Genomic DNA, 12,009 nt, shown 5'->3' on the forward strand with positions numbered 1-12,009 from the left:
GAGTTGCGCTATATCCCTATAAGAGCCTAAGAGCCATTCCCTTATTACTAAGGTATGTGGTGGCTTCCAGCGACAGACTATCATCCTCTTAGCTGCAGTTACGCCAGCAAAGAGAGTGTGTTTGTCCTGGATAGAGAGTTCTGTACAGGAGGTGTCGTTGGGCAATAAGAATGTTTGTGAGTGTGGAATTGCCCTGGTCATGATAATAGACATAGTGCTGGTTACATCTTTCCAGAATGAATTTACTCCGGGACAATCCAAAATCATGTGTATATACTGTAAGTGCCCAAGGTGTTACCTGAGCAAAAAGAGCAGTGTGGATCAGGTCTGTACTTCATTTGGTGTAGCCTTCTGGGAGTCAAGTAGGATCTATGGTTGAGTTTGAAATGGATCATCTGATGATTAGGGTTTCTGGATGATAAGGATACATTACACCAGATAGTCTGCCAATTCAGACAAGACGACTTAAGCTTCAAGTCTTGTTTCCAGATATCGTCCAGCGGGAGGGGTTTAGATTAAGTTTTAATTATTAAGTTATATATCGCAGAGGCAACGCCATTATTTCCATTCCTGTCCATGATCAATTTGTGCAGTGGGTGAGTGCTAAGCTCTTTGTCCCAGGGAACACCCTAGGCATGCATTGCAGACTGCAGCTGCAGATAGAAGAAAAAAGATGTACCACGTAAATTATGACATTTCCTCAAGTCTCCAAATTCTGTGAGGTTTTTCTCATGAAATATATCAGAGAGGGTATGGATGCCCTTTTCGCTCCATTGAGGGAAATTAATTAGTCGACCCTCTACTTTGAGAGAGTGATTATTAAATATTGGGTAGTTGGATTGGATTTTTTTGAGGGACGTTGGAGTAGACCAGGCTTCTTAGCTTATATGGAAATACTATGTTATGTTCGATGTCATACCAGGAAACTGAAGTTTCTGTTTTAAGCCAAACCAAGAGAGGGCACAGAGCAAAGCACCATGAGTACCACTCGAAATTTGGACGGCTAAGTCCAACACCTGATTTATTTCTGTGCAAAATGAACCATTTAATGCAAGGTTTTTTATTGTTCCACAGGAATGCAGTAGGCCTACATTGGTGTTTCCTCCAAAATCCTTTGGATGAGGTAGAGTGATCATTGAGCTATTGAAGTTTATTCAGGGAAGAACATTCATCTTGATAACTGCGAGTCTGCAGTGAAGTGAGTTAGGCAAAGTGGTCCACCCTTCTATATCAAAATTTGAGATATATAGTGAGAGAGAGACAGGAAGGTATGGGAGAGAGAGCGAGGGGAGGACATGCAGCAAAGGACCACGGGTCGGATTCGAACCCGGGTCGCTGCGGGAAGGCCTGAGCCAAATGGTACGCGCCCTACTCGGTGAGCCACCAGGGCGCCCCTCTATATCAAAATTTACTTCCAGTAAGATTTAATTAAAGTTGTTGGAGACCATCTAATTTCGGGATGGGTTGATGCCCAAATATTTAAAATGATCTACGACTGGGATGCCTACTGAAGGTGTCTGTCGAGCATTTCTACCTAAAGGCATCAGTGAGGATTTTGATCAGTTGATCCTATAGCCTGAGATTTTCCCAAAGTTATCAAAAACCTCCAGAAGATGCGGGACTGATTCCAGCACATTCTTAGTATAGAGAATAATAATAATAATAATATGTTTATTTATATAGCACCTTTCAAGAACAGACGTCACAAAGTGCTTCACATAAAACAAAGAAAGCAAAATAATAAACAGAGCAGCAGACATTAAATGCAGACATCCAGATAAAAGCATTAGACATCACAAAAATGGATAAAGAAAATTAAACAAAAGCAAGTCTAAACAAATGGGTCTTGAGCTGCTTTTTAAAAGTGTCCACAGATCTTAAGTCCAGTGGGAGAGAGTTCCAAAATTTCGGAGCTACAACCTCAAAAGCACAGTCACCCTTTGTCTTAAGCCTGGAGCGAGGAACAACCAACAGACCCTGATCAGAGGACCTCAGAGTCCTACTGGTAATATAAGGCTGCAGTAGCTCTTTAATGTAAGCAGGTGCCTGATCATGCAAAGCTCTGAATGTGATTACAAGAATCTTGAACTGGATTCTGAATTTGATGGGAAGCCAGTGTAAAGACATCAGGATTGGTGTTACATGAGACCTTTTGAAGGACTTGGTAAGAAGCTTGGCAGCAGCATTTTGGACCACTTGTAAGCGGTTTAGGGATGTCTTGCTAAGACAGGTGAAAAGAGAATTACAGTATTCAAGACGGGAGGAAATAAACGCATGTATAATCATCTCCATCTCAGCTATGGACACAATGGACGTGAGTTTGAGCATTGTTTCTCAGCTGGTAGAAACAGGACCAGAAACGAACTAAACAATTACATGTTGGTCAAGACTCAAAGCCTGGCCCACAGAAACGCCTAGATTACGGAGGGTAGGTTTAACAGAAGAGGATAAAGAGCCAAGACTTTCCATCACCTTCAGGACAACGCCAACTGGGGCAGAAACAAGAACTTCTGTTTTGTCAGTATTTAGCTGAAGAAAATGATCTGCCATCCAATCTTTTATAGAGTTGAGGCACTGCAGTAGAGCAGACGGTTTTGAAACATTTTGTGGATTAAACAAAATATGTAATTGAATATCGTCTGCATAACAATGGAAGGAGATACCTTTAAAATTTCTAATTATCTGCCCGTGAGGGAGCAAGTATAATGCAAACAGCATGGGGCCCAGGATCAAACCTTGGGGAACACCACAAAACAGAGATTCAGTTGATGAGACATATTTATGAACTGAAACTGAGAAAGACCTGTCTGACAGGTACGAGGAGAACCAATCCAAGGCTGATCCAGAGATACCCACCCACTGCCTGAGCCTCTCAACCAATATACGGTGGTCCATACGGTGGCATCCCCCACAGACCCCACGATCAAGCCGCCCCCACAAAAGCCCAACAGGACCCAGACCGGGCGACTGCAGCGGCCAACCCACCAGAGACAGCACCCGTCTCCACAAACCCGCCAGCCGATCACCGCCCTGAGAGACGAAAGCCACCCCAAGCGCGAGACCGCCAAGAAACCAAAGACCGCCACACAAAGGCGCACACCCCAGCATGAAATCCCCAGCCTCCCAGCAACCCCACGCATGGAAACAGCCCCCATCCCCCAAAACAACAACCAACCGCCGAGTCAGGAGAGACGAGCACCGCCTCCGACAGACTGACCAGGGAAACCGCCTGATCCAAACCCCATCGGGGCCCCCGCGGGAAACAGCCTGAACGCAAGGCCCGCGAGAAACGCCCCACGAGCCAATCGCACCCATGGCAAGTGCCGCAGGAAGCGCACAGCGAAACCCCAACCGAGAATCCCGGAAGCCTGACAGCCAGAACGTCACCGCCACAAATGGAGGACTCCCGATGAACAGAAAGTCAGAAGAACAGAACAGCCACCCGAAGACAGAGGCAGCGGTCCACGACACCGTCACTGCCCCGGCCGCACTCCCCGACCAGTTCAATGCCACCCCAGCAAACAAAAGCACCAGCCTCCCCCAGGAAACACAAAGACCCCTCAGTGATCCCAAACTCCCGAACGGCAGTGCATAGGGAGTGATTCACATAAAAGCCTGTTTATATAAGTGTGTTTTTAGAAGGGATTTAAAAGATGAAACTGATTTAGCTAGCCTAATTTCCTCAGGCAGGTCATTCCAAAGTCTAGGCGCTCTAACAGAGAAAGCGCAGTCACCTTTAGTCTTGAGCCTAGACTGTGGAACAACCAAAAGGGCCTTGCCTGAGGATCGAAGGCTGTGTTCCGGCTCATAAAGAGTTAAAATATAGTTCAGATGAGTGCATTGGGATTGAAGCCAACTGTGGAGGCTAAGCAGTCTGCTAAAACACCCATAGCCCTGATTGATTGTTGGTAGGGGGCCGGAGATAAAAATATCCTTTCCACTGGACTTTAGTGCGTTAAAAAGAAAATAAAAATCCTGTTTCTATAGTTCAGATTGTCGATGTGGGATGTCATTAGTGCCAGCGTGAATGATGACTGTACATACAGAGGGGTACAGAGTTAGTAGGCCAGCAAGTTCGGAGATAACATCAGTTACCTTAGCTCCAGGAACGCAGTGGGTCACCGCCGACCTGGACTTGACGCCCCTGATGATGGAGTCCCCGATGATGAGGGTTGTTGGCTGTGGCTGTGATGACGGGCCGTCCAGGGAGCAGAGACTACTATCATGTAGTGGCGAGGAGGTGGCATCACTCTTGGGAGGGGAGTGAAGTCCTGCTGGCTCGGAGCGAGGAAGACCTCCAGAGCGTCGGATCACGGCCTCCTTCAGCGTCTTGCGGCGGGAAGAGGAGGTCATTGTCCGCGGAGGGGGCAGCTTGGGCTTTGGCTTTCCCACTGGGGAATGTCGAGCCGCCCGATCGATCCTAGCCACCGGTGGTGAACAGGGCTGCAACTAACGACTATTTTGATAGTCGAATAATCTATCGATTATTGAAACAAATAATTGACTATCCGTATTATGAAACGCACAATTACTCAATGGCTCTTATTTAGCTATCAGCTTTTAAATTTAGCTTGAGGTTGTTTTAGGCATGTGCTAACTAACAATAAAGACAATAAAGATGAATATTTCATTCAAAAATACATCTTTTAATGAGCTTTGCTGCTGATACAAAAGATAAATAAAAATTCCAATATCCATTAAAAAAAATTCCAATGGGTTAAAATGTTAAGAAATGTAACATAGAGCTGGCTGACAGAGGTAAAAACTGGCCACAAAACACAGTGGCCACCATGATGCTATCCCATGATGCAGTGAGGCAAGGCTCACACGACTTTCCAGGTTCCCTATGTTAATACCTCTGATATTGGGGTGACTCCTGATTCCTATTGCAAGGGGCTCCAGAGCTATATCAAAGAGCAAGGGAGACCCTGTCTGACCCCACGCTGTGAGTCAAAAGGTCCAGATTTATCATTATTAGTGAGGATAGAGGAGGTTGGGCAGAGATACAGCATTTTGACCCATGCAATGGAAGAAGAATCCCCAAAACCAAATCTTTGAAGTGTCTCAAACATATAGGGCCACTCTATCTGATCAAATGCTTTTTCCGCATCTAGGGACAAGATGGCCACTCTGGAGTCCCTACATGGGGACCTGGGATAAACCCCTTTTGGTCAGGGTGTATAATTGATAAGATATGCCTCCCCAACCTATTAGCTAGTATTTTTGTGACAGACTTTTGGTCAAAGTTGAGGAGAGCAATGGGCCTGTAACTGCCGGGTTCCGTTTCCTCCTTGCCTTTTTTTTTTTAACAAAATACATATATTTGCCTCGCACAGGGACTTCGGCAATCTGTTATTTTTAATGGAGTCACTATTCATCCTGAGTAGAAGTGGGGCAAGTGTCTTATTAAATGCCTTGTAAAATTCAAAACCAAATCCGTCTGGGCCTGCCGCCTTACCGGAGGGAAATGTTGTAATTGCCTCAACTAGCTCACTCTCCGAAAAATTTGAGTCCAGTTCTAACCTAGCTGACTCATCCAGCTTTGGCAAATTGAGGGAGTCAAAGAAGTCGGCAAAGTCTGCACTAGTGGCCTGCGATTTGGCGTCATATAATTCTGAATAAAATTATTTAAAGCGGTTGTTTATTTCCCTAGGGTTAGTTAACAAATCACCTGTTTTGGATATCATTTTGTGGATTGCACGGCTCGCCTGTGCTCCCTTCAATTGTCTGGCCATCAGCCTCTCCGGTTTGTCGCCCAACTCGAAGTGTCTCTGTGTGAGCTTGAGTAAGAGTTTACCAATGTTTCCACCAAGAATGCGGTTGTACTCATATTTTAAATTCAAGACATCCAAGAGCCTTATCTACATCAAAACTACAGAACTTCCTTAAAAAGACTGATGACCTTTATTTGAGATTGCCTTCACATTAGGCTAAAAGCATAAATAATCTAAAATTTCCCAAGATATTTATACTGCCTTACCATCTCTACATGCTCACCATTAATAAGGGTAGGTAAAACAGGACCTCCCCTGCAAAAATCAATGGCCATCTCTTTTGTCTTAGACGCATTGAGTTTAAGCACATATTTGTATATATATACTGTATATATATATATATATATATATATATATATATATATATATATATACACACACACATATATATATATATGTATATGTGTATATACAAACAGAGCAATTAAGTGGTTTCTCTGCTGTGGGGTATCTCATGTCAACTCATGACTCTAATTAAATGGTTATTCTGTGTGGACTCTCATATGTCTCTTCAAGTGTCCTGTACGACTAAAACCTTTAGCACAGACTGAGCAATTAAATGGTTTCTCTCCTGTGTGGATTCTCATGTGTGTCTTCAAGTTTCCTTCATGACCAAAACTTTTACCACAAACTGAGCAATTAAATGATTTCTCTCCTGTGTGGACTCTCATGTGGCTATTTAAGTGTCCTTTACTACTAAAACTTTTAGCACAGATAGGGCAATCAAATGGTTTCTCTCCTGTATGGACTCTCATATGCATCTTCAAGTATGATTTTTGACTAAAACTGTTACCACAGACTGAGCAATTAAATGGTTTCTCTCCAGTGTGGACTCTCATGTGTGTCTTCAAGAGTGCTTTATAACGAAAATTGTTACCACACACTGAGCAATTAAATGGTTTCTCTCCGGTGTGGATCATCATGTGGGTCTTCAAGAGTGTTGTTTGACCAAAACGTTTACCACAGACTGAGCAATTAAATGGTTTCTCTCCTGTGTGGATTCTCACATGTATCTTCAAGGATGATTTGTGACCAAAACTTTTACCACAAGCTGAGCATTTAAATGGTTTCTCTGCTGTGTGGACTCTCATGTGTTTCTTCAAGTTTCCTTTTTCACCAAAACTTTTACCACAAACTGAGCAAATAAATGGTTTCTCACCTGTGTGGACTCTCATGTGTATCAGCAGAGTTCCCCTGCGGTCAAATCTTTTACCACAAACTGAGCAACTAAAACGTTTCTTCCCAAGTACTTTGTTGTTTATCAGTGAGTCTAAACCTGACTGAGGTTCATTAGTTTCCATCCAATCATCATCACAATCTTCAGTCTCAGGTTCAGAAGAGTCTGAAGTCTTGCCAGCACTAGTTGGTTGTAAATCACTAGCTGGATCTAAGTTCCTGGCTGGTTCTGATACTCCACAGTCCTCTCCATCAGCTTCTGTTTTCATCTGTTCAGTTGAGCTGCTGGCTAGAGGCTCTGCCTCTCTGCTCTCCTCAGTTTGGCTTTGATGAAGCTGTGAGGACTGAGGTTTCTCTTCATCATCTTCACTCTTCACAGGGACAGGAGTGAGTGGGAACTTGGTGATATCAGCCTCCTCCAGCCGTTGAAGATGCTCTCCCTCCTGACTGGTCCAGAGTTCCTCCTGTTCCTCTTTAATGTGTGGGGGCTCTGGGTCCTCCTGGTCCAGACTGGGGCTCCACTCCTGCTGCTCAGGGGGAACCTCTTCTTCACTGACCAACAGCTGCTGGAAGTCTGGAGGTACAGCTGAAATACAGACATATTCACATTAAGAAAAACTGACTGTAAGTCAACCTAAACTTGTTACTATTACTTCATAATGTTAATGGGGAAATGATTGAGGGGTACCAAAGACTGTCGGCTGTAGCTTGCTGCTGATTACTGCCCCTAAATCTGAATGACAAGATCTCTCGCCCCTGAATCTCAATTACGAAATAAGCGTTTGAGTTCTTAATAGAACGATAATCATAAATATAAAGATTTAAATTGTTATTGGTAAACAGAATGTCTGTGGACCCACTATAACTATATAAACATCCAAAATGATCACTAAAGCTATATTTTTGCTTCGAACTCAGAGAGCTCAGAGACTCAGAGAGACAACAAAACATGTTCAACCAATCAACCAATAGTCCTAAAAAGGAAGAGCGGGTTAATTCAGTATCTCACTGCAGTGATGGAGTTGCTTGCAGAGAACTGATTACAGAAGTCCTGGAACTCGGCACTGTTTGACAAAGGCCACCCCCTCTATAAGAATGTTGAAAAGCAACATGACATACCGGTCGGGATCAGAGGAGCTCTTGGGATTAGCGGTAAATCAGAAACATTTATTCCACTAGGCCAGGCATTACTAACTGGCGGACTCCGGGCCGGATCCCGACCAATTTTGGATCAATTAATGAGAATTAATAAGATTGATGGAGCTTAGGTGCAGCTATTTCAGCTCATACGGTAATCGCTCAGTGGAGCTAGGAGTCACAGACCAATCACATGCGTCTACTTTACTGAATTCAGCCAATCAAAGCGATTGTTTATGGTGCATCGCTAGGGAAACGCACAGAGAGATTGTTATTTCTAAGAAAGGTAGAAAGGCGAAGAAGAAAATATGGAAAAAGAAAGAGAACAAGTACAGATCCTGTACAGGCCCACGGCGCGTTTGCTGAATAGCAACAGCTGCCTGCGGCCACACTGATCCGTAGGAAAACAGACAGAATTGACGGATTGACAGCAGGAATACAGCAGCCTAGCTTCGCTCATAACGGTGCTACTTAATAGAAACAAGTTAAATTCACTTGAGCACTTTGTTTAATCGCATTGGGTTGAAAATAGGAAAGAATGTCCAGTTTCTTTTTCCACAACACAACCTGTCAGGTCCGCTCACAGTGAACTGTCTGTCTGTCATTTGATTGTGCGTTTGTTTAATGTCGTCCGAGATCCTGGTTGAGTGGAGTTTTCCGTTTTTAAGCACTGCGATCGGCCCGAAGGCCCAGCCGGAAAACTTTGGTCATAAAACGAACCGAGCCAGTAGTTTCAGCTTCAGGAGAGATGGTTAAACAGGTGTAAGTACAGTTGGACAGGTAATTGGGGGAGGAGCTAGGCATGGTCTTGTTCCCTAACCTGGTTAAGGTGTTAACCTCATATAGAGTGAATGCTTGAGCAACAATGTATCATTGGAATTTATAGTTACCTAGTTATCGTTCTAGATGTGAATGGGCCGAATATTTCCAACATCTCTATGGTCACAATATCACAGATTCAGGGTTTAAAAGTTAATATTTTACATTTTATTGCACTACATTTCTCTAAACACGTCAGTTACTAATACACTTTTTTGCATTCAAAACATGGCCTAGGTTTAAGAAGAGGTGCTTATAATGTATTCTATTTCTACAGTTTTGACCTAAATATCCTTGTTTGGTTTGGCAACTTCCAACCATTTATAATTCCATAAGAGAGGTTATGTTTAACTGTAAACTAGCTAAAAAGTGTTCTCTATCTGTAGAACACAGACTGTGTAGAAAACTGTTGTTGTTGCAGTGTGCTGGAGTCACACACAGTACCACAAACAGACTCGCGACGTTGAATTTCTTGAATTTTGTGGAAGCTCCCTATCGGGATTCGCACTCGGGTCTCCCGATTGAAAGTCTGTAATCTAACTCCCTGCTGCACACTTTAATCCACGTGACCATAAAGTGCTGAACAGACCGACTGACCACAAAGCTTCCACAGAGCCCCGGTGTCGCGGGGCTAAGAAGTAACATGATACAGTTAAATGGTAACACTCTAGTCTAGAGCTCTGGTTTTAGGATTAATAAAATCTTGTGGATCAGAAGTAGAAGGAAACCCACAGGCCCCTGGCCAAATTGTGTCCCCCAATATCTAAAGAATGGTGACGCACGTGGTGTAGGCCCTGCTTTGCAGTTGCTCACAACAGGAATATCATAAAATGTGTGTGAGAAATGTGAAAATAACATTTAAATGTCTCAAACCTGCTCTGTGTAACCGCACTTCAGGATTTAAAACAGCGTCCAGCAGCTTTCGTTGTCGGTCGATCTCCTCTTTTGAACGAGAAGCTTCCTCCTCGTACTCTGCTATCGTTCTTTCAAACAGCCCAAATATCTCTTCAACAGCCGCAGTTAGTCGCTGGTTCACCAACGCTCTCAGCTTTTGGACTTTAGACATTTTCACACAGTGACAGGAACTTTTCCTCCTGAACGTTTTACTGACAAACTTTGTCCTTCAAAGCTCCAATAGCTTCACAGCTAAACCATTCATCTGAATCCATAAGAGAGAAGAGCTTCTTCTTCTTCTTCTTCTTCTTCTTCTTCCTCTCAGAGCTAAACGGAGCCTCGGCTCCAGTTTATATATTCGTGATAGTATCATCCATACATACAGAGTCTTCTGTTGGTTAATCAACGTTGTAAACTAGACTTTTAAAAGGAAAAACATCGGGAAGTATGCCTCCCTCAAGCATGTTTACATACACCGGCCGCCATCTTGCGCGACGTCACAAAGCTTTTTTCCTGACTCCACCTCTCGTTCCCGCTTGTTGCTGTTCTTCTGACGTATGATTTGCGGTAGTTTGTACGCCTCAAAGCGTATTATGTCCCTCTACAGGTCAATGTAAGTAAACGTAAAGGTTATGATGCCGTAGTTTTCAAAAACTGCACAGTTCTTCATTCAATTAGTTGATGGTTGATGAAGAAACTCTTAAATCTGAAACATCTTTGAATTAAACCTCCCTTTCTTTACTGTGTTTCTTGGAGGCAGAAATGACCAGTGGTGGAAAGAGTACTAAAATGTCCTAGGCCTACTAGAATATAACAGAATAGAATAGAATAGAATAGAATAGATTAGAATAGAATACTTAATCATCCCACAAGGAAATTTGTTTTGCAATAGTAGGCATTGGCATACACATATACAACATAATAGAAAAGGTCAGGATATGGACCTACGAGACATGACTTATGAAGTAATTGAGAGCCCTTGTTTACAAAGTTGACGAGTATACAGTCATACAGCGGCCAGTCATACAGTTGGTGGATTCTGCATAATGTTCTCTTTATCTAGGAATAAGCCAAAGTTAAATGTTTGGTTTTTAAACTCTTTGATTTGATTTTTGTGTCATAGCTTCTGCAAATTGTGCACATGCCTGTAGGGTTTGTGTACTTAATCAGCTGTCTGTAGCAGCAGGATATGAATGATCATACTTATTCAGGATCTGGTAACCCTTCATTTTACAGGTCCCTAACAATGTATGAACTATTTCTAATTAGACAGTAACAAAAAAACTATTACACAGTAACATGGCTGTGTTAGGCTATTTGTAAATAATTATACAACAACATATTTGCGTTCATGTGTATTTACATAGTACCGGACCTGTAATATGAAGTGGGTCTATTTTCTACAATTCAATAGTAATTCCTATGTATTTACATGGTACGGGACCTGTAAAGTGAAGCGGGTGTAATTGGACAATAAATCATACAATGTGACCATGTTTGTAAATGGGTGGCTTTGATGAGGGCCTAGGCAACAGGAACAACGACAAACCAGAATGATTAGTCTTTACCGGTTTATTTAGGATGAAAATCAAAGAATGGAAAATGCCAAGATTGCGTACAAAAATGAATAATTCAATACAAAAATGAAAAGAAAAACATCTAATTAGACTTTGTCAAGTCAAGCTCGATACATCAGTCAGACAGCTTTACGTTTGCTCAAAACAACAAACTGGTAGTTGGGACGACCTCTCTCGGCCATGTCTGAGCACAGACTGCTTAAATACAGGCCTCAATCAAGCCTCCACTCCCAGGACCATACCACTTTACTAGTCCAGGGTGGTATGAAGTTTCACCTAAAACACAGGTAAACTTTTAGACAGAAATCAAAATATCACATTACCCCTACAACATACACTACTATATGTAGGTTTCTAATCATCATCATACTCCATTAACAATAACAACAAAGGATAAGCACACTCTCAAAAACAGAAACCTTCCCACATAATGGTAGTGCATAATGACATCAGTCACCCATAACCAAGAGGAGGTATGTATGGTCTGTGTAATTATTCTGTAGTGTATTTAATAAATGTTTAGTGCTGGACCAGTATTCTATGTGTCTGTGTTGTTTGTGACATTAAAGTGGTTAATTCAATGGTGCAGTATGAAGGTGGTGAAATTGGTAACAAACAATTTGTGTAAAACC

General features: G+C 42.6%; 1 pseudogene; it reads right to left on the reverse strand.

Annotated features, from left to right (window-relative positions):
• Positions 1–6,244: 6,244 nt before the first annotated feature.
• Positions 6,245–12,009, reverse strand: part of LOC139646185 (zinc finger protein 585A-like) — a 29,153-nt pseudogene continuing 23,388 nt past the window's right edge.

Source organism: Centroberyx affinis, unplaced genomic scaffold (assembly GCF_046629955.1).
Source record: "Centroberyx affinis isolate AG114_WGS23_722 - 3 ecotype Tasmania unplaced genomic scaffold, CSIRO-AGI_Caff_v1 ptg000953l_1, whole genome shotgun sequence".
Classification (NCBI taxonomy): domain Eukaryota; kingdom Metazoa; phylum Chordata; class Actinopteri; order Beryciformes; family Berycidae; genus Centroberyx; species Centroberyx affinis.